The sequence below is a fragment of the Sciurus vulgaris genome, assembly GCF_902686455.1.
Source record: "Sciurus vulgaris genome assembly, chromosome: 7".
NCBI classification, from domain to species: domain Eukaryota; kingdom Metazoa; phylum Chordata; class Mammalia; order Rodentia; family Sciuridae; genus Sciurus; species Sciurus vulgaris.
In genome coordinates, this window is record NC_136467.1 from 125,964,403 (window position 1) to 125,991,234 (window position 26,832).

Genomic DNA, 26,832 nt, shown 5'->3' on the forward strand with positions numbered 1-26,832 from the left:
CAGGCTGTGAGAATGCAGACCCCGAGGCGGGGGGGACGTCCACTGCCTGAAACGGGATGTGGAGTCCGACACTCTTCAACCAGCACCCGCCCGGATGTGGCAGGTGGGTACTGAAAAGCTTCTCCCGTCCCCTCCCCTTAGCCCACCCCTGTGGCCCGCCTTAGGGGTCTAGGATCAGAAAACACTTCCTAGGGCTCAGCTTCCTACCGCAAACGGAATTCCCGCGCCAGTGCGGTGCTGATTGAAACCCCCAGATCGGAAGAGAAACAGACTAATTCCAAGAAAAATCCTCTCAACTATCCGAGTGAGGATCCTATTCGGACCCAGAGTGTGATCTCCAGGGAAGACCGAAGTGAGTTTACTGAACCCATCCAGGAACAGCCGGCTCAGACCGCGCCTCAGCGCTTAACAGCCTGGGGAGGGGCCCTGCCTATGTCCCCCTTTACCTTGGCCTGTCCCCGGTGGACGCAGTCCCCTATGTTGGCAACCAGGCTTCAATAAACAGGGGACGAAATGGAACGGAGAGAGTGAAGAAAAGTGGGTCATGGAGAGAATGGTTGAAATGCTGAAGAAAGAAGAGAGGAAGAAAGTGGGGGGAGGGGAGAACGAAGATTTTAACAAGTAAGGACAGCAGGAAAGGGAAAGAGATGCAGAGATTGGGGTGTCTGCAAGACCTGGGCTCTGCTGTCCACATCAACCCCCTTAAGATTCCAGGGCAGGATGCAGACCCTGAGCCTTAGAGACCACACAATCCTCACCGCAGAAAGGGCTACAACCTTTCTTCATTTACCATGTTTAAAGCAGAAACAAGCAGGTGGTGAAGGCACAAGTCTATAATACCATCTATCTATATGGCAGGCTGAGGCAGGATTGCCAAGTTCAAGGCCAGCCCCAGTAACATGAGAGGCCCTAAGCAACTTAGTGAAACCTTGTCTCAAGATAAAGAAATAAAAAGCGCTGGGGATGTACTGAGTGGTAAAGTGTGTCTGGGTTTAATCCCCAGTACCCCACCCCAAAAATATATATACATATTTATATATGTGTATATATATATACATATATAGATAGATAGATAGAGATAGAAATATATCAAGCCAAAAAACTATAAGGAAGTGTAACAGAGTTCTGTTTTTTCCCATAATTCTAATTCCAAGAATCTTTTAAAATATTATTTTTAAAATGAATTCATTTGGGGGCTGAGACCACAGCTCAGTGGTAGAGTACTTCCATAGCCTGAACCAGGCCCTGTGTTCAGTCCTCAGCACCCCAAAAAACAAACAAACCACAACAAAGAAAATCAAACAAAAACAAACCCCCAAAATACAGAAGGTATGCATTTCAAGCATGCAGAATTTTCCTACTCTTAAGAACAAATATAGAGGGCTGTGGATATAACCCAGGGGTAAAATGCTTGCCTCTCATGTATAAGGCCCTGGGTTCAATGCCCAGCACCATAAAAACAAGTATTTACAAAAGTTCTTTATGTGTCAAGACCTATTGTGCTACATCTCTTAATAAAAAACAGGGTTAAATTTCTCTTATGAATAATCAAAATAAACATTGAGTTTTGATTTAAGATTGGATGCCATCCAAATACAATAAATGAATAAAAATACAATAAATGATTGAAAATACTAAAATATTTTTTGAAATTTCTTGACACATTAAATAGCCAGACCTGGAAGCAGGTCTCATCAGTACCATGATATCACAGCAGCAAAGAGTATAGAGGATGTGTTGAGCTCCCTGCTCTACTGCAATGAAATGCAAACATCTATGAATTTAGTGGTCAAAGTAGGAAGTATGGCTCCTACTACCCTGGTTTTCCATTTGTGTTCATAATGGAAAAATATGCTAATTTTCAGATAGAGAGCAAACATGTATCTTATTATTTCTAGCTTTTATTTTTACCCTTAACCTAGGGTCATCTTTTGTTAACATTTGTCACAGTTTTTTCTCTCCCCCAACCCCACATAAATATATAGCTGTTATTGGGATTGCTGCACCTTTGGATAATAAGTTGAGACACTATAACACCCCCCCCCCCCCATTGTTGCTGTCACCGGGGATTGAACCCAGGGCACTTAACCACAGAGCCAAATTTCCAGCTCTTTTTCATATTTTTATTTAGAGACAGAGTCTTACCAAGTTGTGTAAGGCCTCACTGAATTGCTGAGGCTGGCTTTGAACCTGTAGTCCTCCTCCCTCAGCCTCCTAAGCCACTGGATTTTTCAGGCGTTCATCACCAGGCCGACCCATCATAACTCTTTACCTCTGGGTGTGTCTGGATCTATCTCTTAAGAACATGGGTTTGTTTTATTCTTTTTGCAGAACCAAAATACAAATTTCAAAGAGGTACCATCCTTTTTAAAAATATATATATATTTTTTTAATGTAGATGGACACAGTATCTTTGTTTTATTCATTTATTTTTATGAGGATCAAACCCAGTACTTCACATGTGCCAGGCAAATGCTCTACCACTGAGCTACAACCCTGACAGGGTACCATCCTTCTTAAACCAGCTTTACTAACGCATATTGTACATACAATAAAATGCTTATATTTTAAACATACAGCTCCTTGAGTTTGGGTATTCACACATACTTGTATCAACACCAGTGAATGAAGATGGAGAACATTCCCATTAACCCCCCCCCAAAATCTATGCAATAAAATTCTATGTAGCCATTAAATATTTTATATTATTAATATATTTTAATGTATTGCTGTGAAAAGGGGTGCCAACATATTTTAGGCTTTTTTAAACAAGAAATACTGGATTATAATGCCATCACTTACATTGTGTGTGTGTATTTGTGTGTGTGTGTGAGTGTGTGTGTGTGTGTGTGTGTGCATTTGGGCAGGAGGGATGTAACTGGGTAACTGGGAATTGAACTCAGAGACACTTAGCCACTGAACCACACACCCCCCCATTTTTGTATTTCATTTGAACACAGTGTCTCATTTTGTTGCTTAAGGGTTCACTAAGATGCTGAGGCTGGCTTTGAACTTGAGATTTTCCTGCCTCAGTTTCCAGAGCCACTGGGATTATAGGCGTGCACCACCTTGACCAGCAACATGGTGTACATTTTTAGTAGAAGGAAAATGTGGATCCTTTCCCACCAGCGATCTGACAGTGGCATCTCCAGGGACTAGGAAAACTTGCTGCATATGGCTTTCTCTGAAATGCTGGAATTGCATCGTGTAGTACAAACTGGGATTTGTAAGAGGTGTCAGGGAGAGAATATTACCAGTTAAAAATATGAGAGACTAAGCCCCAAACTCAAGAAAATACTGATTTTAAAAACAAAAATATTAATTACAATTCAACACCAAAACCCTGTCTTAGGATGAACCTTCGTGTTTTCATAGCATTGGATCTTCCCTCGACTACTTTTGAAAACGATACTTTGATTTTTAAAATTGTATTTCTGCGGTGCTGAAAATGAAACCCAGTGCCTCACGCTGCCAGGCAAGTGTTCTACCCTTGAGCTACATCCCAGCCCCGAAAGGGATAATTTTTTAGTGGACAGACAGGTCACAAATACGACCCAAAATGCAAAATAGAGTGCGAGGAAGCGTCGGATGGTCTGCGCCGCCGGCAAGCCGGGACGGGGTGGGGGGACGGGGAAATCGAGTGGTGCACCCTGTCACTTTTCTACTCAAAACGTTTTTCTACTCAAAACGTTTTTGAAGCCTGCATTGCAGTATTGTCCACGAATCGTGGATAAAGTATGGCATTTCTCCTTCTTCGCGCATCAATTTGCCCTTGCGAACTGTAAAAAGTGAAAGTCTAAAAGAAGGAGATTGAATTTGTGATATGAGTTTCAAGAACCTTTGAAAGGATTCCATAAGGGAACTTAGCCAAGCTGGGCGACACTCTCTGTCTCCACACCGTGGCAATCACCAGGAAGGACAGCAGTCTGTGAATTGCTTCCGAGGTCTGAAATGGAAAGAGGATTCCAGTCCTGGAGCCTCCAGTGCTTAGCTCTAGGGGGACTGCGATTGCGGAGGAGGGGAGAAAGCTCAGGCAATAAGGGAAGAGGAAGGATGAGGGGGAGAGGGCTAAAGCCTGCAGGCCCCTCCTTCTTTTACCCACAGTTGACCTTGGAGGGAAGCAAATGGTCCTGGGAGGGGTGGTGGGTGCAGATAGGGGTTGCCTCAAGATGTCTCTTGCTGTCCCCCACAGTACCTTGCTCTCTTTTCCTAGGGATTAGTTAGTTCACACTGAGAACTAATTAGTTCACTTAGTTCACACTGAAAGTAGACTGTAAAAGATGTCATTTGAAAAGTAGCCTCCTTATCTTCTACTTTGATGCATTTACAAAAACAAAACAAAAAGCCAAATGCCTGTCCCCTATGTTTCTGGCAGGTAGAAGAGCCAGCAGCCCTCTCCCTCCCTCAGGTGACAGTTACCAAGAGCCTTGAGGCTCTGGGCACCAGCCAGAGCTCCTGAGAATCTCTTCACTTTCTCAAAGGCTTTCTCCTGCTGGGGCACAAAGCCCTCCAAAGTCCAGGATAAATGAGATAAAGACCACTGAGAGAAGCCCTGAAGGACCCCTGAGGTTCTCATCCTGAGTGCAGCCCTCTCCCCACCTCTGCTCTGTGTGGAGGGTCATAGTCCCTCACCTGGGCCACTAGGAAAGCTACCACCTCGACTCTGCTGCAGGAGTTGATGTGTATGTGTGTATCTTTTCCTCTGGAGTGGGACAACAATAGTCACCAAATCAGCAGTTACAAGGATCCCCTTTAGGGCTGGGGATATAGCTCGGTCGCAAGGCAGGCACAAGATCCTGGGTTTGATCCCCAGCGCCATAAAAAAAAAAAAAAAAAAAAAAAATCCCCTTTACAAAGCATTAAGATTCCCTCCTCACACCATCCAGGGCCTGCTATGAGTGCAGATATCAAGTTCTTAGGTATGGCTTCTAATACCAACCTGTCTGAAATAGTGTCCCTGTCATTTTTGCCACTAGCAAACTTGTGGACCAGGCACATATTTCTCAAAAGCAATTATTAATGGTGTTGAATAATTTTCTTTGGTCATCAGTCTGTATCTCTGAAGTAGATGTTCCTTAGGTAGGGACTTTGTCTAGCTGTCACCACCTGTATCCTCAGCATCTGGAATAATCCTACTGTAGAACAGGGACTTAATAAATCTGAACTGAATGAATATCTAGATAGATGGTTGAATGAATGTGTGTTGGCGTATAACTGTGAGAAACAATTTGATCCCATGTGTATTCAAGAAATCTATGATTTTTAAAACAAAATTCAAAATACATAGGTTTTTTTAGATATAAGATTATTAATCAAACATCATTTGCAATGAAAGAATAAGATACAAAAGGGGGCTGGGGATGTTACTCAGTGTTAGAGCATAAGCTAGCATGCATCAGGCTCTGGGTTTGATCCCAAACAGAAAAAGAGAAAGAGACATCTCAATCAGGAGTCATTATGTCTTTTTTTCCCTTGTAATGAATATTTGCTTGGTAAAAGTAAAGTGTTTAAATGAGTTTGGAATATCATATAAAGTTGCTTATTTATTATATAAAGTTTTCAAATGTAAGTTTCAAAATAATTCATCTTGTATGAGTGTGACTATGTAGCCCTGCATATAACATATGCACAGAAAACCACTGGGGGGAACTCAGCGCTGCTACACAGCACAGCTCCAGGGGCCCCTTCACACTCAAGTCCATGAGAATCTGCCAATCAAAAGGTTAAGCAGGATCTTCTCTCAGTGGAGATGAAAGATGGTTTTACATCTCTCTGCTTTTGTTTAAGACATTTTCCGAGACTCATTAATATTCTAATAGTATAAAATACCCACTATGACGCTTTAAAGCCCATGAAATAAAATTTTAAGGTAAAAAGTCCAAATCTTCCCCAACTCAAAAAACAATCTCTGATCTGGGCACTAGGTCTCGTGTGTTCAGCTTTATGGCCACATGTTGGCGCCACTGTGCTGCTCACGGATGCTCACTGAGGAGCCAAGAAGAGGACTAAACGTAAGCTCCAGATGAGGAGTTTCTGAGCACCCTAGACTACACAGGTGTCTAGGTCCTGGAAGTGGCAGAGACTGAAGTAGAGGAGAGCCCAGGAGCCCTTGTGCCCTGCCCGAGTGTGCTTTCTCTTCCATGCTACCCCACCAACCAGCACCTGACATCAACACCCCACAGAGCTGAAAAGCAGAAAATTTTTCCTCTGCTCCTCTTGCTTTCCAGTGCTCCTTCTTAATGGAGCAATGATGAAAGCGTTTGAATAACTTTTTTTTTTCAGGAGAGATACATGAAACATTGATGACATATTCATCTCTGTCAGGGGCCCTGGGGCGCTGGGGGGACTGAGTAAAATTTCCCCTGTACTTCCTCTGGAAATTCTTAAAGGATCTTTCAAAACATGTTAGCTGAACATCTCTGTGATTTGCAAGGTCTTATCTGCAAAAAGTTGCAGATTGAATGGATGAATAAATGTCCACAGTGACTGACACACTTGCACACACATGCGTTGTGCCATGGTTTGGTACAGGTCTGTGTGTTGCCCACAGGGCCTTACATAAAGGCTTGGACCTCAGTAGAGTGGTAGTGCAGATGCTGTGGACCTTTGAGGGCTGGGGCCTAATGGGAGGTCCTTAGGTCATAGAGGGATTTGGGGGCATGGTCTCCAGTCTCTCTCTGCTGCCTAGCTGGTGATATAATTGGTTAGCCTGCCACATGCTCACACCATGGCAGGACACCATCCACTGTCCTCACCAAAACTTAGCTGGGAGAGGTGCAGGCTCTGGATCCCCTCAAACTGTGACCTGAATAAATCTTTTCTTACATAAGTTAGTTGCCTCAGGTATTGAACTGCAGTAATATGATGCTGACAAACACTGATTCACCCTCAACTGAGAATTTCTCTAGACACACATAATCTTTTATTACTTTATTCCCTTTTTTTTTTTACTTAAATCAAGTGGTGCTGTACCATTGAATACACCCTCTTTTAAATTTTAATTTTGAGATAGTGTCTCACTAAGTCACACAGGTTGACCTTGAACTTGCCATTCTTCAGCCTCAGCCTGCAGAGTAGCTTGGGTTTATAGGTGTTCATCACCACTCTGGCTAACACACACGTAGTCTTGAAACTTAATTTTTGTTCAGTATTACATTGTGAATATTTCCCACATTATTAGGAAGCATTAAATTATCTCCAAATTACATGAAAAAGATTAAAGTTTCCAAACTTTGAATAAACAGTACAAGGGTGATGATAGACCTAATTAGTTCAATATTTTGTCACATTTGTTTTATGTGTATAAGAAATTATGATTGTATAGGTCTTGCTGAAACACTAAAAAAATCAATGCCAACATTGTAACACTCATTCTTAAATAAGTCAGTGCTCATCTCTTCTGAAATGACATTTTTCTTGCAATCGTAATATGGTCATGACACTAAAGAAAATTACTCTAATTTCCTAATATGAACACCTTACCAGGACTGGGTAGGGGACTAGCTCTCTTAACCCTGTAGAACTCTTCAAACCCCTAGACAATAACCACTCTTGGGTATCCCTCTCTTAAGACTCCTCCCCTTTGGGAGCTCTGCTTTCTTTCTATTACCCTAATAAATTCTGTCACTTTGCTCCCACCCTTGTGTCAAGATATCATTCTTCAAATTCACGAAACAAAGGACCCTACTTCATGCTCTATGCTACAAAAAGGGACAGGTCCCTGTTCTCTGCCCTCATCCTCCATGGAGAAAGTCTCATATCACGTGTGTCTCTTTCCACACTCACCTCCTTTTCTGATCTTTCAGGGAGTTGATATCTGCTACTGTTACTTTAAGATTCCTGTCACTCTGCCAAGTCATGGGTCTTTGAGTCCCAGGTCTTGGCTCCCAGGACTGTTTCTGCCCGTAGTGCCTGAGACTCTGCCCTGCCTCTCTCACTCTCACAGTGCAGGAAGAGCTGATCATCCAAGCGACCTTGAGCAAAGAACCTTGAGTACACAGGTCCACCTTGGTATCTCACTATAAGGTTGTAATGAAGATTGTGAACTCCTGAGGAAGAGACAACAACAAATGATACTTCTTCCTGGAAATGACTGCTCATCCATGTTCAACCCAAAGCTTCTGCTCTCCTGACCACTCTGAGGATTCAGAAAATGCACATGGACAGAAAATGCAAATGGAGCAAAATACAGAACCCAGAACTAAACCCACATATTTACTGTCCATAAATTTTTGACCAAAGTGCCAAGAATACACAAAGGAAAAATGGATGTTTCTTCAATAAATGCTGCTGAGAAGACTAGATATCCATATTTAGAAGAATGAAAATGAACCCTTATCTCAACCTTTATATGAGAATCAACTAAGGATATATTAAAGACTTAAATGTAAGACCTGAAGCAGGATGTGGTGGAACAGGACTGTAGTCCCAGTTACGCAGGAGGCTAGGCAGGAGGATCCCCTAAAACCACAAGTTCCAGAGCAACCTGCACATCATAGTAAACCCTTACAACAAAATATAAGACCTGCAACTATAAAGCTCCTAGAAGAATATACAGGGGGGAAACTCCCTGACGTCGGTCTGGTCTTCCTAGGGTGTGATCTCAAAACACCTCAATGAAAGTGAAAAATAGACAAACAAGATTACATCAAACTGATAAGCTTCTTCACAGCAATGAAAACAATTAATAGAGTGAACAGACAGCCCACAGGCTGGGAGAAAATATTTGCAAATCATGTATCAGATAAGGGATTAATATCTAAATTACTCTAACTACCCAATAACAGAAACCAACAAATAGATGGATGCGGTGGCACGATTTCTGTAATTCTAGTACCTGGAAAGCTGAGGCAGGAGAATCTCAAGTTCAAAGCCATCCTCAGCAACTTCTAGAAGCCCTAAGCAACTTAGCAGGGCCCTATCTCAAAATAAAAATAAAATAAAAAGGGTTAGGGATGTTGTTCAGTGATTAAGCACCTCTGGATTCAATCCTCCTCCCTCCCCCCCCAAAAAAAAGACATACAAATGGCCAACAGATATGTAAATAAATGTAAATGGATGAAGTCGGAAAATATCATGCTAAGTGAAATAGGCCAAGCCCAAGAAAACCAAAGGCCCAATGTTTTCTCTGATAAGTGGATGACCATATATAACGAGGGCGGGTGGCAAGGGGAAGAGAAGAATGGAGGAACTTTGGATGGTGTAAAGAAAATGGTGTGGGAGGGGGTGGGGGACAGAAAGATAGTAGAATGAAACACAGTATTACCCTATGTATATTTGTGATTACATGAATGGTGTGAATCTACCTTGTTTACAACCATAGAAGTGAAAAGTTGGACCCCATTTGTGTACAATGAATTAAGATGCAGTCTGTAAAAAAAAAAATTATTAAAAAATACATGAATAAATTATTAAATTATTATTAATTATTAAATTATTATTAATTATTAAATTAATGCATGAATAAAATAAAGGTCTATCAACTTCTAAAAAATGGCCAACAGATATGTAAATAAATGTAAATGCAAATTAAAACAAGATACCACCTCACACTTATTAGATTGGTTATTGTCAAAACATGAAAAATAATAAGTGTTGGCAAGGATGTAGAGAAAAGGGAATACTATTGGTGTTGTAATTTAGTAGTCATTTTGGAAAACGGTACAGGAGATTCCTCAAAAAACTAAAAGCAGTTGGGCATGGTGGCACACACGTGCAATCTCAATAGACTTGAGAGGCTGAGGCAGGAGGATTACAAGTTCAAGGACAGCCTAGGCAACTTAGAGAGAACTTTCCTCAAAATTTAAAAAAAACGGGTGGGGGGTACAAATGTCACTCAGTAGTAGTAGAGTACCCTTGGGTTCAATCCCTAGTACCTGGCAAAAAAAATCTAAAAATAGAATCACTATTTGATCCAGCAATTCCACTACTACAGCATGTACACCCAAAGAAATTAACATCAGGATGTTGAAGAGATCTGCACTCTGCATTCATTGCAGCATTTTTCATACTAGTCAAGACATGGAAACAATCTAAGTGTCCATCAACATGAATTGATTTTTAAAACTTTGGCATTAACCAAGCATGGGGGCAGGCATCTGTAATCCTAGCTACTCAGGAGGCTGAGATGGGAAGATTGCAAGAGCCCAGAATTTCAAAACCAGCCCAGGGAAAATAGTGGGACCTCGTCTCAAAGACAAATCAACAAACCAACAACAAACAAAAAAGCAAAAAAAACGTGATATACACACACAATGGAATAATATTCAGCCTATAAAAACAGGTAATTATCACTTGTGACAACATGGATAAACCTAGATGATGCACAAGGTCATAAGTGTCTCCACATGATACGTTGAGCAAATTTATACAGATGGAGAAGCTGAAATTTATCTGTAGAGCCAGAACACATATGCTGAGATTGATGGTGTTCCTGCCCATCCTACAGCTCTGATTCTGTTGTGCAGCAGATCCAAGTGCCACCCAAGATGAAGAGGGCAAGGAGTTTACATAGTAGTGGGGGGCAAGCCAGACGTCTCCAAAGATAAATTATCAGATCAACAGGAAATCTGAACAGGAATTAAGTGAAATAAACAAGGTAAGGAAAGAAAAGTGCTTTAGCTTAAATGTAAAAGATTAAAAAAAAAAAAAAAAGTTGAAACTCAGAGAAAGTAGAATAGTGGTTAACACAGGCTGGGTGTGGGGTCTGAGAGTAAATAGAAAAGGAGAGACATTGATCAATGGGCACAAAGTTTGTTAGATCCTAGGAATAAGTTCTGATGTTCTATATATAGCACATCATTTAAAAATGTGTTCTACTGAGCTACATCCTTAGCCTATTTTTATTTTATTTTATTTTATTATTTTATTTTAATTTTTTTAAGACAGGGTCCTAGTTAGTTGCCTAGGCAGATCTGGAACTGATCTCCTTCCTCAGCCTCCCAGATATCTGGGATTATAGGTATGTGGTGCAGTCCACTGCTGGGAGAAAGGTTTTAAATTGGAAAACTCACAGAGGCAAGAAGAAAATGTCCTCTACAATTCCAGTTTTAAGGCTGGCCATGTGTTTGCCTAGTATGTGCAAGTCCCTGGGTCCAATTCCTAGCATCATACATATACACCAATGCTACTGACTCTTCCCTCCCCTCATTCCTTCTTTGCAGTTGCCTAAGGAGAGAGAGCTGGAACTGAGGAACATCTGGTCAAAGAACAAGCTCATATTAGGATAAAGGGGGTGCAAGAGGGGAGAAGATCCCACCTCCCCCAGGCAGCAGGAGCCCAGGAGACAATGAGGGTGGAACTGAGAGAAGTCACAGGAAAAATCTCTTGGCCCAGAAAGTTTTCAACCTCTAATCTCCCTTATTCTGAATGGTGCAGCCACAGTCCCCACAGCGGCAGAAGGGCTGTGGTAGACTGGGATGTCCCTACCAGTTCCCGGCAGGAACAAAGGAAGACCAACTCCAGGTAGTGAGGATTCCAGTGAGCTCAGCTGACAACACCCCGCTGAATTCCGGGAGAACACAGGACTTCGGGAGCCTGGAAACTGTCCCCAACACTAGTGAGAAGCGATCCCCAAAAGGCCGACCTCGAAGGGTCCTTGAATATCGCTCAAAGGAGCAACTCAGGAGACAGCCCCGGGGGCTCAGGGGCGTCAGAAGTAAAGAAAGGTCCGAAAACCAAGAACAGGGCAGAGAAGTGGAAAGGAAGCAAGGTGCAGCACTGATCTGAGTCGCGGGACTTGTCGATTGTGGGTAACCTTGAAAAGCGGAATTGAGATTTGTGGCGAACGGACTGCGTCCAGCCCGGCACCCCTCCACGCCACCGGGTGACCGCGCTCCGGAGCCCGTCAGTTCCGGCAGACGCTCAACCCTCGCTGGAACCTGCCTGCAGCCCTGGAATCTCACGACAGCTCGCGCTCTGAAGGACCGCAAGGAGCCTACTCACCAGATGCCGCACCCCGGGTGCACACAGGGCAGCTTCTGCCAGGAGCAGCAGGACAGCGCTGAGCCCCATAGTGAGTGAGTTGGCCACCCTCGCAGCAGACCGGCAGCGAAAAATTGAAAGTCCGTAGAGAAGGCGCATGTGAAACTTGTCACCACCCCTTACCCACAAACGCTCACCCAGTGAAGACAGACGCCTGGGCGCGGGGCGATGGTTATGGCTGGTGGCTACGGTGGCACGCCAGACCAGCTTAAGGGGCAGCCGTGAGGGGCAGGGAGGAGTGTGGTTGAGGGGGGCGCGCTTGAACTCCAGCGACCGCGAGAGCCCAGACACTGCTGGCTGCGCCTTCCCTCGCTGTGGCTTTTATTGACAGAAAACTCTTAGAAGTGCTTGAGGAAGAGTGATGAAGGTAGGCATGAAGCCTCCATCTCACAGCTGCATGCATAATTGCTGCTAAAGCAAATGCCTACCTAATCTGTCTTGGTCTGTTTAATTTTGTTTGTTTGTTTGTTTGTTTGTTTGTTTGTTTGCAAATAAGCATACTAAGGCTACTGATGGAACCTCAGGGCAGTAAACAGTTATATGAGGACCCTGATCCTGGAGGCAAATTCCAAGATACAAAGGTCAGAAAGGAGACAGAATCAGAACAAAAGTTATCTAAAATGTCCCATTTGCTTTGGAGAACACGAATGTGATTGGCCAAGGCTTAAAGCAACTCTTCCAGCACCAGTGCACAAGGTCATCAGTGTCTCCACATGATATGTTGAGCAAATTTGTACAGATGGAGAAGCTGAAATTTATCTGTAGAGCCAGAACACATATGCTGAGATTGATGGTGTTCCTGCCCATCCTACAGCTCTGATTCTGTTGTGCAGCAGATCCAAATGCCACCCATGATGAAGAGGGCAAGGAGTTTACATAGTAGTGGGGGGCAAGCCAGACATCTCCAAAGATAAATTATCAGATCAACAGGAAATCTGACCAGGAGATGGCTGCTGCTATACATTCAGGCCCACCCAGATCTTCATCCACAACTGATGCTCCTACCAACTCCACTGTGATATAAATAGCTTGTGAAGCTGTTGCATGTCTACTGGGAGAGGGGGTAACTGCAGAGATCAGAAGTAAACAACCTCGCCAGACTTTTAGTGTGGTGGCCTCCACCACAGATGGCAGCATCCACACAGACTCAGGTGGATAGAACTAGATCTTCAGAAAAAGAAGGCTGCCATTGCTTGCAGCAGAAGATCCTGAAGCTCACAGATCAAGATTACACAAACAGGGCTGGGGAGACAGCTCAGTTGGTAGAGTGCTCACCTCCTAAGCACAAGGCCCTGGGTTCAATCCCCGGCACCGCAAAAAAAAAAAAAAAAAGTATTACACAAACAAGCTGGGCGCAGTGGCACACACCTCTGAGTTCAAAGCCAGCCTCAGCAACTTATCAAGGCCCTAAGCAACTCAGTGAGACCCTGTCTCTAAATAAAATACAAAATAGGGCTGGGGATGTGGTTCAGTGGTTGAGTGCCCCAGAGTTCAATCCCCAATCCCCCCAAAAAATAAATAAAAAAGAAGATTACACAAACAACCCCAGGAACAACAATGTTAATGAGTATTTAAAGCCATATCAAGCAGGTTTTAGGGAAGAAGAAATCTGCTCAAACCATCCTTCAGCTACAAAAGAAGTTTGAGTTTTACCACCAAAAGCTCTGGGAGGTAGAGCAGAATGGCAACCCAAAGAATGTCTTCAGGGATGTGCACCAGGATATGATGGATATAGGAGGAAAGGTGACTGGCTTCAGTGAAGGTGTGGTGAATAGTGTCAGAGGTGGATTTTCCAGCTTCTCCCAGGTCACCCATTCAGCAGTAGAAGCTGTGATCTCAAAACCCAGAGATCACATTCCTGTTTCAGAACAAAATTAGCAACGCAGACATCTCTAACCTGAAGAACTTTTTAGAGGGAATGATGGGTGGGGGGAGTCTTTGGGGATGATTTAGAGTAAGTACAAGTGGAATGTAGATGGGAAGTCTTTGAAGGTGATTCTGAACTTTCAATAGAACCCAAAATATGGTAGTGAGGAAGATTATTCTAATGCCACTTCAGGTTCAATGTAAGCCAACTGGGGGTGTAGCTGTAGGAGAATCCACTCCAAAACAAACCCCCTTGACATGCAGAGCTCAGGATTTGATGCACTACTACCTAAGATGGAGGAGATTCAGAAAACCCAGGCCAGTACAGAGGAATCTGTTGAGACCCTCAAGGAATATTATCAGAAGAACTATTCCTTAAAAATGTAGGCCTGGGCTGGGATTGTGGTTCAGTGGCAGAGCATTTGCCTAGCATTTGTGAAGCACTGGGTTCAATTCTCAGCACTGCATATAAATATTTTTTTAAAAAGGATCCATCAATAACTAAAAAAGTTTTTTTAAAAATGCAGACCTTACAGAAGGAACAATATAGATGCAATCAGAAGAACAACTAAATTACCTAACAGAACTTCACCAGAATGATAGCTTAAGCTTGGAAGCAGGAATTGGCCAGCATAGAAAAGAAAATTGCACGTCAGTCCTATGAATGTGCTGGGACATCCAGGAGGCTATGGAGGCATACCAGATGCACATCTCCAAGATAGACCACAGCAGCAGCAGCAGCAGCAGGTGGTACAACTGGAAGGGCTGGAGAATGTCAAGGCTGGAACCTTCTGGGCATACTCAACACCCTTCTAGCCATTCATGGTGGTCCTTTTGGTCTCTCTGTCCAAAGTAGTCAATTGTGTGATTCCCCCTCTATCTTGCAATAGATGTTCTTTTTTTTTTTTTTTTTAAGTACTGGCAATTGAACCCAGGGACATTTCCCACTAAACTACATTCCCAGCCCTTTTTAATTCTTATTTGGAGACAGAGTCTAAGTTGCCGAGGCTGGCTTCAAACTTGTGATCCTCCTGCCTGAGCTTCCCAAGTTGCTGAGATTACAGGTGTGCACCACTACACAGAGCACATTCGGCACTTTATTCCCTGTGGTTTTCATTGCCTTTCTCTGGAAGCACTGAGAGGCCCTCTTCAGCTATGTGGAATGGTTCTTCTCATCCCCCAGACAATGCTGGCACAAGAAAGGGTTTTGTATCCTCTGCTGGCAAATTAGACAGCAATTTACCTATTCTGAAATTTTCTACAACAACAAAAGAATTGAGTGAATCTGTTTTCATTTAGAATAATGATTTGTTTGTTTGTTTGTTTGTTTTTTCCTTCAAGAGATGCATTCGCAATAGTGTTTTTTAGACTTTATCCAAGAAGTGTTTTGGGTGGATTCTTGGAGCATTTTTATGTAGCATGATTTTTCTTGGGATGCAAATCTTAAATGGTCCTTTAACATGAACCAAAAATCTAGAGCACACAGAAGGGCATTCTGAACTCTGGCTTGAAGGACTGCACTAAAAAGATGTGAAAACCTGTTTAGGGCAAACCAGTTATACCTAACACTCTGCCTTGTCTGGGCTCACCAATTCTCCCCATCCCAGGCTAACTTTATTCTGAACTCCTAGCATATTCCATGTCTGAATTTTTGGATTTATAGTGAATTTTCTTTGTCCATGGAAGAACACATGGGTCTCCCTGGCTTTCTCACCCAATTGGCAACTCTCATTAGCCCAAGAAGTATGATCATTTTTTAACCTGATCTCATAATTTTGCTAGGGTGCAGAAGTGAAAGCATCATGGCCAGCAGAATCACTAAACAATTCTACTAGCATTGTGAAATAGCCCTTTAAATCTTTGATTTTTAGGGCCAAGTGCAATGGCTCACTCCTGTAATCCCAGCAACTCAGGGCGAGGCAGCCTCAGCAATGTTGCGAGATCCTAAGCAAGTTAGCCACATCCTGTCTCAAAATAAAAAACTAAAAAGGGATGGGGGTAGCTCAGTAGTTAAGCACCCCTGGGTTCAATCCTGGAAGGAAGGAAGGAAGGAAGGAAGGAAGGAAGGAAGGAAGGGAGGGAAAGAAAGAAAGAAAGAAAGAAAGAAAGAAAGAAAGAAAGAAAGAAAGAAAGAAAGAAAGAAAGAAAGAAAGAAAGAAAGAAAGAAAGAAAGAAAGAAAAGGAGAGAGAGAAGGGGGGAGGGAGGGAAAGAAAGAGAAAAAGAAAGGCTGGGGATGTAGCTCAGTGATAAAGTGCCCTGGGTTCAATCCATAGAAAAATACCAAAAGAAAAAGAAAGAAAAAGAGATAAGTAGCCCTTTAAAAAGCAAAGGAAAGAAGGGAGGAAGGAAAGGAGGAAGGGAGAAAAGAAACAGATGCCTAGAACTTGAGACCAATCTGGAGCAGAAAGAGAGGAGTTACACTTGAAATAGACCCTCCCAGCGAGCTCAAGACTTGGAGGAGAAAAACCTCAAAGACTCTAGGAAATATCCACCAGACTCAACCAGTTTATGTCCAGAGAACCACCTATGATTTAGGACTTCCCAGGTAGGTTAGACATGAAGGTAAAAGCAACTGGGTTCATGTCACAGAGGCAGATTCTGAGCAGTTGAGTGTCATACAGCCACATCACTGCTAACCTAGTCCCCACCCACAGAGCAGTGAGGGTCTCCCCAAGTTCCTGTAGCCCATCACCCCACCTGCCTAGTTCAGGCTCTCTGGTTCCTACTCACAACACACTTCAAGGGCCAATGTGTTGTTACTCTCCCAACACACTGCCCTCCATCAAGGACAGTGTTGCTGGCAAGGGCACTGGTAACCAGATTTAATGACCTCTGCAGATTCCAGCAACCTCTGCCTCTCAGAAGCATCTTCTGCAGTTAAATAAATCAGATTCAATGGACATGGTGGCATACATCTGTAATCCCAGCAGCTTGGGAGGCTGAGGCAGGAGGATGGCAAGTCTAAGGCCAGCCTCGACCACTTAATGAGGCCCTCAGCAACTTAGCGAGGCCCTGTCTCTAAATAAAATATAAAAAGGGCTGAGGATGTGGCTCAGTGGTTAAGCACTCTAGTATCCAAAAAAAAAAAAAAAAAAACATTGCTCCAATTCCAAATGCTGTTAGATGTTTCAGTCATTCTGATTTCCTCCTTCTCCCATTGACCCCAAGATCCAGGCAAGTCTTCTTTCTTCTATTCACAGCCTCACCAAGTTTCCTTTAAAAGAGCTGGGCAGGGCATGGTGATGCACGCCTGTAATCCCAGAGACTCAAGGGATTGAGGCAGGAGGACCACAAGTCTGAGGCCAGCCTCAGCAATTTAGCGAGGCCCAATGCAACTTAGCGAGACCTGTCTCAAAATAAAAAATAAAAAGAGCTGGGGATGTAGCTCAGTAGTAAAGCACCCCTGGGTTCAATCCTCAGTACAAAAAAAAAAAAAAAAAAAAAGAACTGGGGATGGGGATGTAGCTCAGTGGCACAGTGCCCCTGGGTTCAATCCTCACAACCAGCAAAATAAGAACTGGGAACACCAAAACGCATATCTCACTCTCAAGATGGCCCACATTCTTCCTTAAATATGTATTCTTTGCTTTATCCCTAAAGGTACGTCTCACATTGTGATTGCCCTCAGTCACCCTTAAATTTGTATTACTTTCCTAAATAAACCTTTGCCTTTGCCTTTTATGGGTACACACCCTTGTTAAATTCTTTTTTTTTTTTTTTTTTTGGTACTAGGGATATAACACCCATGTGTATTTTACCATTGAGTCACATCCCCCGCCTTTTCCATTTTGAGACAGGATCTCACTGAGTTACTTAGGGCCTTATTGAGTTGCTTAGGGCCTGGCTAAGTTGCTGAAACTGGCTTTGAACTCACTATCTTCCTGCCTCAGCCTCCAGTCCCTGGGATTATAGGCATGTATCACCAGGCCCAGCTTAAAATACTTCCACTGGGTATGCCAAAAATCTTGCTGGTCCTGAGTCGAGTGACCCCTTTTCTCGGCAACTCCTCATACACTTATTAGGAGACATCTCTTCTCCCATGACATCTTCAGCCTATCATATGGTAAAGCCTTCTTCCTAAACACTGAGCCTATCTATCCCCAGGTGTCACCAAAATAACCCAAGCCACCCACGGATGCACGAGTTGCTGACTTTAACACAGGATGAGGGCTGGGGATATAGCTCAGTTGGTAGAGTGCTTGCCTCACAATCCCCAGCACCAAAAAAAAAAAAAAAAAAAAAAAAAAAAACCAGGATGCCTCTAATTTCCCATTAAAGCCCACAGTTGCAGTTGCACAACCTGCTGTTCAGCATCACCCCTCCCCACATTTCTATCATCGTATCTCCCTTGGGTTGCAGTAAAAACAAACTCCCCTGGTCTCCTTATCCTGTCTCAACAGGATGCTACTACTATGTGATCTCCCTTCTGGGAACTGTTCCTGCCTCTGCCTTCTAACCATCAGACTTCACATTCTTAAAGTCATCCTATGAAGATAATGGGCACACTACACGATTATACTTAAACCCACCAAACTGCACACCTTAAAAGGGTGAGTTACAATAAATGAACTCAGCAATAATAGTAATGACCATGTTTACCTGAAAGCTCCTACTGGAAGTTTTGCCTTGTGTCCAACACATATCTCTTGATCTTTGGAACATAGAGTCAGTTGTTCTCCACCTTGGCCGCTTAAGAGAACCACTTGGAGAGTCTTTAATATTCTTGTGCCCAGGCCAAGGCAAAAACCTATTAAATAGGTAAAGATGAGAGGAACTAGGCTTTAGGATCTTTTAAAATCTCCTAGGTGTTTCCGAGGCAAGTTTGAGAACCACAGGTCCAGGTGGGCATGGTGGTACACACCTATAATCTCAGTAACTCAGGAGGCCAAAGCAGGTGGATCTCAAGTTCGAGGTTAACCTCAGCAACTTAGTGAGACCCTGACTCAAAATAAAGAATAAAAAGGACAAGGGATGTACCTCAGTGGGAAAGTGCTACTGGGTTCAATCCCCAGTACAACAACAACAACAAAAAGAACCACCTTGTCTGGATCTCCACAATGGCACCAACTTTGTGCCTTGCCTTGATCCCATCTTACCATCTATGACATCCCCCCAGTGGACCACAGAGCACTCCAAGATCAAAAACTGTTCTCATTTCATTTTTGTTTCCCCTGTAAATGCCTTTTTTAAAGTTAAACTATCTGGGTGCAGTGGTACATGCCTGTAATCCTGGCTCCTCAGGATAGGGTAGGAGGATCACTAAGTTGAAACTGGCCTGGGCAATTGAGCAATACTCTGTCTCAAAAAAATTTAAAAAAAGACTGGGTGCAGTGGTGCACACCTGTAATCCTAGCAACTCTCAATGTTGAGGCAGGAGGACCAAAAGTTCAAAGTCAGTCTCAGCAACTTAACAAGGACCTAAGCAATTTAGCAAGACTTATCTTAAAATAAAAAATAAAAAGGACTGAGGATGTAGCTCAGTGGTTATGCACCCCTGGGTTCAATCCTTGGTACCAAAAACAAAACAAAACAAAATAAAAAATACAAAGAGCTCAGGATGTAGCCCAGTGGTAGTATACCCCTGGCTAGGTTCAATCCCCAGGAAAGAAAGGAAGGAAGTAAGAAAGATCTATACTGGACATGGAGAATAAGAAATTCCCAAAATAATGAGACCTGAGAAAAAGAAAAGGGAGTAAAAGTTAAGGCCATGCATTTACAACTTTCATCTCCCAAGGCAAATGTTTTCCAGTTGTTGGTTGCAGGCAAAGAGGATATATTTTATCATCCTCAGAAGAAAACAGTCTCTAGGAGGTGTTATCTCCTCCAAAACAAAATCCTTTTTAGGCACTGTCCACAGACCTTGACCTAAAGGGCTCACATTCCTGACTGTCTAAGTAAAACTGACACATGTTCACTAGACCAGCCCTCAAAATAACCTATATAAACCCAGTCCCTTTCTTTGTTCAGTGGCTCATTTTCCACCAGGAGAGTGGGTCCATGGGCATCATTTCATCCCCTTAAGTAAAGAGCTGAGATGACTCGTGAGGTTTGCATCCTGCCAGGTCTCTTAGTGCTAACACTTACCATTATTAACCATTCTGTGAGGCCCCAGCCTATACTTTTTCCTCTGGTTGGAAATGTTATGAATCACAAAGTTCTGACAATATCTTTGGTTTACACTGTGTGTATATATGTGTGTGTGCGCACTCGCATGCGTGTGCATGCAGACATACATGTATGTCTTGAAACTGAGTCCAGGGGTGGTGTTCTACCACTTGGTTATATTTCTAATTTTTGTTTTGTTTTGTTTTTTGCAGTACTGGGGACTGGGGATTGGGGATTGGGGATTGAACCCAGGGGCACTCTACCACAGTGCCACATTCTAAGCCCTTTTTATTTATTTTTTAGAAATTATCTTTTTTTTTTTTTTTTTTTTTTTTTTTTTTTTGCGGTGCTGGGGATTGAACCCAGGGCCTTGTGTTTGCAAGGCAAGCACTCTGCCAACTGAGCTATATCCCCAGCCCCCGCCTTTTTATTTTTTTATTTTGAGAGTCTCACCAAATATCCCAGGTTGGCATCCAACTTGCTATCCTCATGCCTCAGTTTCCCAAGTTGGAATTACAGGCATGTACCACCATACCATGCTTACATTCATTTAATTAACTTATTTCTTCACTTATTTATTTATTGTCCTAGGGACTGGACCCAGGGGCACTTTCCTGGAGCTACATCCCCAGTCCCCAGACTTTTATATATACATATATATATATATATATATATATATGTATATATATATATATTTTTTTTTATTTTATTTATTTTTTTTTTTGAGACACTGTCACACCAAATTGTCCACACTGGCCTTGAATTTACCATGTCTCTGCCTCCCAAGTAGCTAGGACTACAGTGGTGGGCCAGCATGCCTGGCTATTATTAATTATTTTGATCAGGATAATTTACTTTGCACAGGAGGCACTGGGCCCATTCTCAGTTTATTTTCATTAATGGAGGTCATAAGAGTGACCTTTGCTGCAGAGTGGGATAGAGAACCCAGCTACCCTGACCTCTGGTCCCAAACCTTTTCCTCTGTGATGTCTATTCTCCTTCCAGGACTTCCCAGGTGGGCCAGCTCCAGCAAACTCTCATTTTGCTCATCCCCACGCCCCTCTCCCCACAAAAAAAAAAAAAAAAAAAAAAAAAAAAAGACTTTCACTGCTTTAATAATTACATAGAAGGTGAGTTCCAGGGTATTTAGGAGAAAAGATTACATAGGTTGGTTCAGAGTATTTAGAAGAGAAGAGAAAAAGCTTCAGAGGAGGCCCCAAAGGTGTGGGGCTCCTGATGTGGGTGGGTCACTGCCCAAGAACTAGGCCTGGCTGCCCCTCTCCCTCCAAGTCTCCCAGGTTTTGTGGTGCAAAGAGCCTTTTCCCCACACCCCACCCACCCCCTTTTGCTCTGCCCCATAAACTACAGTTTCTCCCTCAACTCTCGTCTTTGGATCCCTGGACTCACAGGAAGAGGGGTGCCTTTCCCGCGCATACCTTGAGCGCCACAGCTGAACTCGGAAAGAAACAAGTGACCAAAGCGGTCGCTTACATAACCTAGGGCGGGATCTCGCGCCACCACTTTGGCGCGGTTTCAAGTCTGTGACGCCAAACTTTACTGGGAAGGCTGAAGGTCACCGGTCACTCGCACTCTGGCCTAAAGAAAATAAAAAGTACTGATTGAAACAAAAATAGAATGAAGGTGCTTATAGCGCCAGGAGGAGGGCGAGCTGCATCTGGGCTTCGGGATCTCAGCTGGGCAGTGACTCCTGCGGCTGTGAGAGAGAGTGCAGACCCGCGGGTGGCGGACATTCCCGGGATCTGAACAGGGTTCCGCGTGGCTTCTGAGGCCAGTGTGTAGGGATATGCTTTTTCCAGCCTGTCCCCCTCTGGCCTGCCTGTAGGTTCTAGGATCAGAAAACACTTCCTCCCGCTTGTTGTCATGCCAGGAAAGGAAGTGCCTGCCTTCGGACCTGACCAGTGGAACAGAAACAACCCGATCCAAGATAAACCCTCAGACGGTGCCGCCCATTCAGTGAGGATCCTAATTAGGACCCTCAGTATGATCTCCACGGAAGAATGGAGTGACTTTCACTAAAAGCATACAGGAACGCAGGACGGCACAGAGGAGCCCAGCCTCCTGTCCCCTGTTTACCCAACCTGTCCCAGGTGGATGCAAGTCACCTGTTCGGACACAATGCTTCCATACACCTGAGATAAAAGGAGAGAGTGCAGAAAAGGGCGTGGGGATGGGAAAATGAGTGCAATGTTGAAGAAAGGAGGGAATAAAAAGGGAGAAAAACTAAAAGGGAAAGTGAGCAAAAGAAGAATAATAAAAGAAGCAAGGAAGGAGTAGGAAAGGTAAGAGATGCAGATCTGGGGTGTCTGCAGACCCTGCCTTCTCCCATGATTGGGCTCTGCTTTTGGCGTCAAACCCCTTAAGACTCCAAGGCAGGATTCAGATCTTTAAAATCCCATAATCCCTACTGAACAGAGGGCTGCAGCTTTCCTCTATTCATTTTATTTCAATCAAAAATTATATTAATCTGGGCATGGTAGCACGGTCCCGTAATCCCAGGAATGTTTCAGGAAACAAGTTCCCTGAGAAAAGATTCCTGGTTTCTGTCAGTGGCAAAAAAGGCAACTGTACTCCAGTTTTGGCTTGTATTGTTTCCTTTCCCTTAGCATTACATTTTCAATCAATGTTTAAAAACATTAAATTAGGCTTGTTGGTCAAGCATGGTGGTGCACACCTGAAATCCCAGCAGCTTGGGAGGCTGAGGCAGGAGGATCAAAAGTTCAAAGCCAGCCTCAGCAAAAGTAAGGTGCTAAACAACTCAGTGAGACCACTGCCCTAAACCAATCCAGTTTGATTTTGAATGTCAGAAGAGGACAGGAAGCCTGTGTGGTGGTGTATACCTGTAATCCTGACCACTCAGGAATCTGAGGCAGGAAGATCTCCAGTTGAGGCCAACCTGGGCAACTTATTGAGACCCTGTCTCAAAATTTAAAGAATTGAAAGGGCTGAAGATGCTACTGAGTAGTCAAGTGCTTTCATTTAGGGAAGACCAAACTATCAGTTCCCAGAACCACAAAAAGGGCTAGAAGAAGGCTATGAGGCAAAGAAATAGGACAGGCTATATCACATCTGGTACATTCTAGAGAATGCCACAAGGATTAAGTGTTGACTTCCTGGGGACCCAAGGGGAGCACCCTCAGAGGGTGACCCAGAGACAGAGCTTTTTACACAGCCCCTGGAGCTCCTGCAGCTCCACAGACTGGATGCTTTATCTCAGGTCCTTCCCACATTTGCTGACATTGACATTCAGACCTCACTCTATTGCCCCTTTACTGTTTGGGGAGACTATGGTGTTATCAGAGGAGTTTTGAGGGTTTTTGTTTGTTTATTTGTTTTGTGGTATGCTATACCACTGACTTACATCCCCAGCCCTTTACATATTTTTACTTTGAGACAAAGTTGTACTAAGTTGCCCAGGTTGGCCTTGAACTTGCCATCCTCCTGCCTCAGCCTCCTGAATCATTGGGATTACAAGTATGTACCACCACACCCAGTTTGAGAATCCTTTTGATACAAAGATGGAGTGCCAGTCTGATGAGTAGGAGCAAACTTACAGGAATAACATCATGGGCTCATGGCAGCTGGCTTCAATCACTTGTCTAGTTGGATGTGGTGGTGCACACCTGTAATTTCAGATATTCAGGAGGCTGAGGCAGGAGGAGAGCAAGTTCAAGGCCAGCCTCAGCAATTTAGCGAGGCCCTTTCTCAAAATAAAAAGGGTATAGGATGTGGCTCAGTGGTAAGTACCTCTGAGTTCAATCCCCAGAACCAGGAAGGTAACAACCAGTGTTCTCTTTTCTGCGTCTCACATGGCACCAGAGGGCGCCCTGAGCTTGTGGAAGTCACAAGCTCTGTGTGAGGGCACCTACAGCCCCTTGCAGACCACACTTCCCGTTTGCTCAAAATTTCATTCTCTGAACAAACTGCATTTGTTAATAAATTTAAAAAATATTTATTTTGTCTTTTAATGAATAAAATATATGGAAAGAAAGAAACTTCAATTAAAAAGAAAACATGCTCAGTAAAAATGCTAGTAAACATCCTTGTTTAAGGAATGCTATGATTCTTTGACAAATTTCTTTTATCATAATGAAGTTAAAAGAATTATTTCTATCCAAGTTTTGTTTTGTTTTGTTTGGTGCTGGGAATTGATCCCAGTATTCAACAACTGACTACACCCCCAATTTTAAAGTTTTTCGTTTTGGGTTTCTTTATTTTGTTTTTGTCTCCCTTGGAATTATCTTTTGTCGTATGTTTTCACTTTGTTCAAAATTCAAAAGATTCAAAAAGTATCTCTCACCGTTGTCCCATCCCTGACAAGCAGTCACTAATGCCTTTCTTCTTGATGCTTCCAAAAGCACTTTATGTATATGTAAACAAATATGAATGTAGACACATTAATTCTTTTGCCTTTTCACACAAATTATAGCAAACTGCATATGCTTTCTTGCACCTTGCTTTTTTTTCCCCTAATAGTGTAACATGGAAACCATTCCAGGAGGCAATAGGAAGAACTATCTATGTCCTTGTTTCCCCCCTCCTGTTACTTCATTGTATAGATACAAAATGTTTTTTAACCAGTCCCCTTTAAATTACTTTATTTACTTTATTTATTCATTTATTTTTTCTTTCTCCCCTTGCCCCACTCTTCAGTGCTGGGAATGAACCCAAAGCCTCACACATGCTAGACGAGCACCACTGAACTTTTTTTTTCCTTTATAAGTAATACTACAATATGTAAGTTTACATGCAATCATTTTGAAGGTGTGCACATATATTTTGGAACACATTCCTAGAAGTGGCACGGCTGTCTCATCTACAATATATGAAAGTACTAACCAGGAGTGGTGGCACATGCCTATAATCCCAATGGCTCAGGAGGCTGAGGCTGAAGGATCACAAGTTCAAAGCCAGCCTCAGCAAATTAGCAAGGACGTCAGAAACTCAGTGAGACCCTGTTTCTAAATAAAATACATAAAGGGCTGGGGATATGGTTCAGTGGTTGAGTGCCCCTGGATTCAATCTCAGTACAAAAACTTTAAAAAAGAAAGTACCTGTATTGGTACAATTTTTTAAACTATGAAAATATAGAGAGATACATATTTGGGAGTCATCTATATATACATGATATTTAAAATCCTGGAGGGAAACCATGCACGATGGTACACACCTGTGATCCCAACTACTCTGCAGGCTGAGGCAGGAGGATCTCAGGTTCAAGGACAGCCTAGGTAATTTAGGGAGACCCTATCTCAAAAAATAGGCTGGGAATGTGCTTAGTGGTAGAGCACCCCTGGGTTCAATCCCCACTACTGGGAAAATTAAAAAAAAAAAAAAAAAAAAAAAAATTTAGCAGGGCTGGTGGTGGTTTAGCTCAGTGGTAGAGCACATGTTTAGTGTGTTTGAGGCCCTGAGTTTAATCCCCAGAACCAAAACAAAGCAAACAAATAAGTGACAAGCACACACACACACACCTGTGAAAATATAAATAAAGGCATATATTAAGTGCAATACATCCTCCCCCGGGGCTGGAGATGTAACTCAGTGGTAGATGTGTGAGACCATGGGTTCAATCCAATTTAAAAAAAAAAAAAAAATCTTCCACAGGTAATTTTTTTTTTTTTCTTTTTTTTTCTTTTTTGGTACTGGGGTTTTAACCTAGGAGCACTTTACCACCAAGCCAAACCCCCAGGTCTTTGTTTTGTTTTTTAGTTTTGAGACAGGGTCTTGCCAAGCTGCTGAGGCTAGCCTGGAACTTGCAATCCTGTCTCAGCCTCCCAAGTCAACAGCCTTATAGGTGTGTGCCACAGCACTGGGCTCCACAGTCAATATTTGCTTGGCTCAGTACAGTATTACCTGAAACACATGTATTAGAACTGTGCAAAATGAGGACTGTCTGCATACATTTCTATTATTTGCTGTATGTAATGCACATGGTCATTAATAGAAAAATGTGAGTGGTGGCTTCAAAATCTTTCTTATAATTCTCTATTCTTTCTTCCAGATAGAACTACTTCCTAATAAAATTTGCTTTAAAAATTCTAGGAATAAAGAAAATCACAGAGTGCGGCGAAAGTTGCTGAGGGGTATAATTAAAGAAAAGATGAAAAGTCAATTCTGAGCATGTGAACAACCCTGATCAGATTTCTGGGAGGAATGTGAGCTGGAGCCAGAATCAAAACAAAGTAGATATAGAACCCTGAAAGAGGATGTAGAAGTGTGGGCTTCAGGGGGCAAACAGGCCTGAGGTGACAAACTTCAAGAGTGGGGGTGGGGTAGGGGAGGTAGGGCTGGATTCTGAGCATTCTTCTTTAGCTCCAGTACTTAGGGAATTCCTGAATTCCTGAATTCCTGTTTATTTAGTTCTTTCCACAATCTTCAGAGCAACCATCTGAAATAGGTGTTACAAAGAGAACAATGAATTTCTCCCAAGAGTTCTGGGTCCTTCAGAGAAATTACTTTGGCCTGGTTTCTTATACAAAGACAATCATCTGAAATTCCTAGGGACTGGCCCTCACAATTTAGACCAACATTTTGGATGATATGTGAAAACAATTAGTAGATTTTACCTTGTGAAGCTTTTTCTTTCCCCCCCCCGCCGGGGATCAAAACCAGGGCCTCATGTGCAAAAGGGCTCTACCACTGAGGCACATCTCCTGTTCCAAAGGGGACATTTTTTGAAAAACAAAAAGTTCTTTGTAAAAAAAATTAGTAATAAAGGCTAGGGATGTAGCTCAGTGGCAGAGCCCTTGGCTAGCAAGCAAAAAGGCCCTGGGTTCAATCCCCAGAACCTGTTCCCTTTTATAGGAAATTTACAACAGGCAAAGCTACTTTATAGCAATAGTCATCAAATCAGTGAC

General features: G+C 43.0%; 1 pseudogene across 1 annotated transcript; it reads left to right on the forward strand.

Moving 5' to 3' along the window:
* Positions 1-10,583: 10,583 nt before the first annotated feature.
* Positions 10,584-13,346, forward strand: LOC306666203 (transmembrane and coiled-coil domains protein 1-like; annotated as a pseudogene). Its single transcript has one exon. The product of its transcript is annotated as a transmembrane and coiled-coil domains protein 1-like (transcript).
* Positions 13,347-26,832: the final 13,486 nt, after the last annotated feature.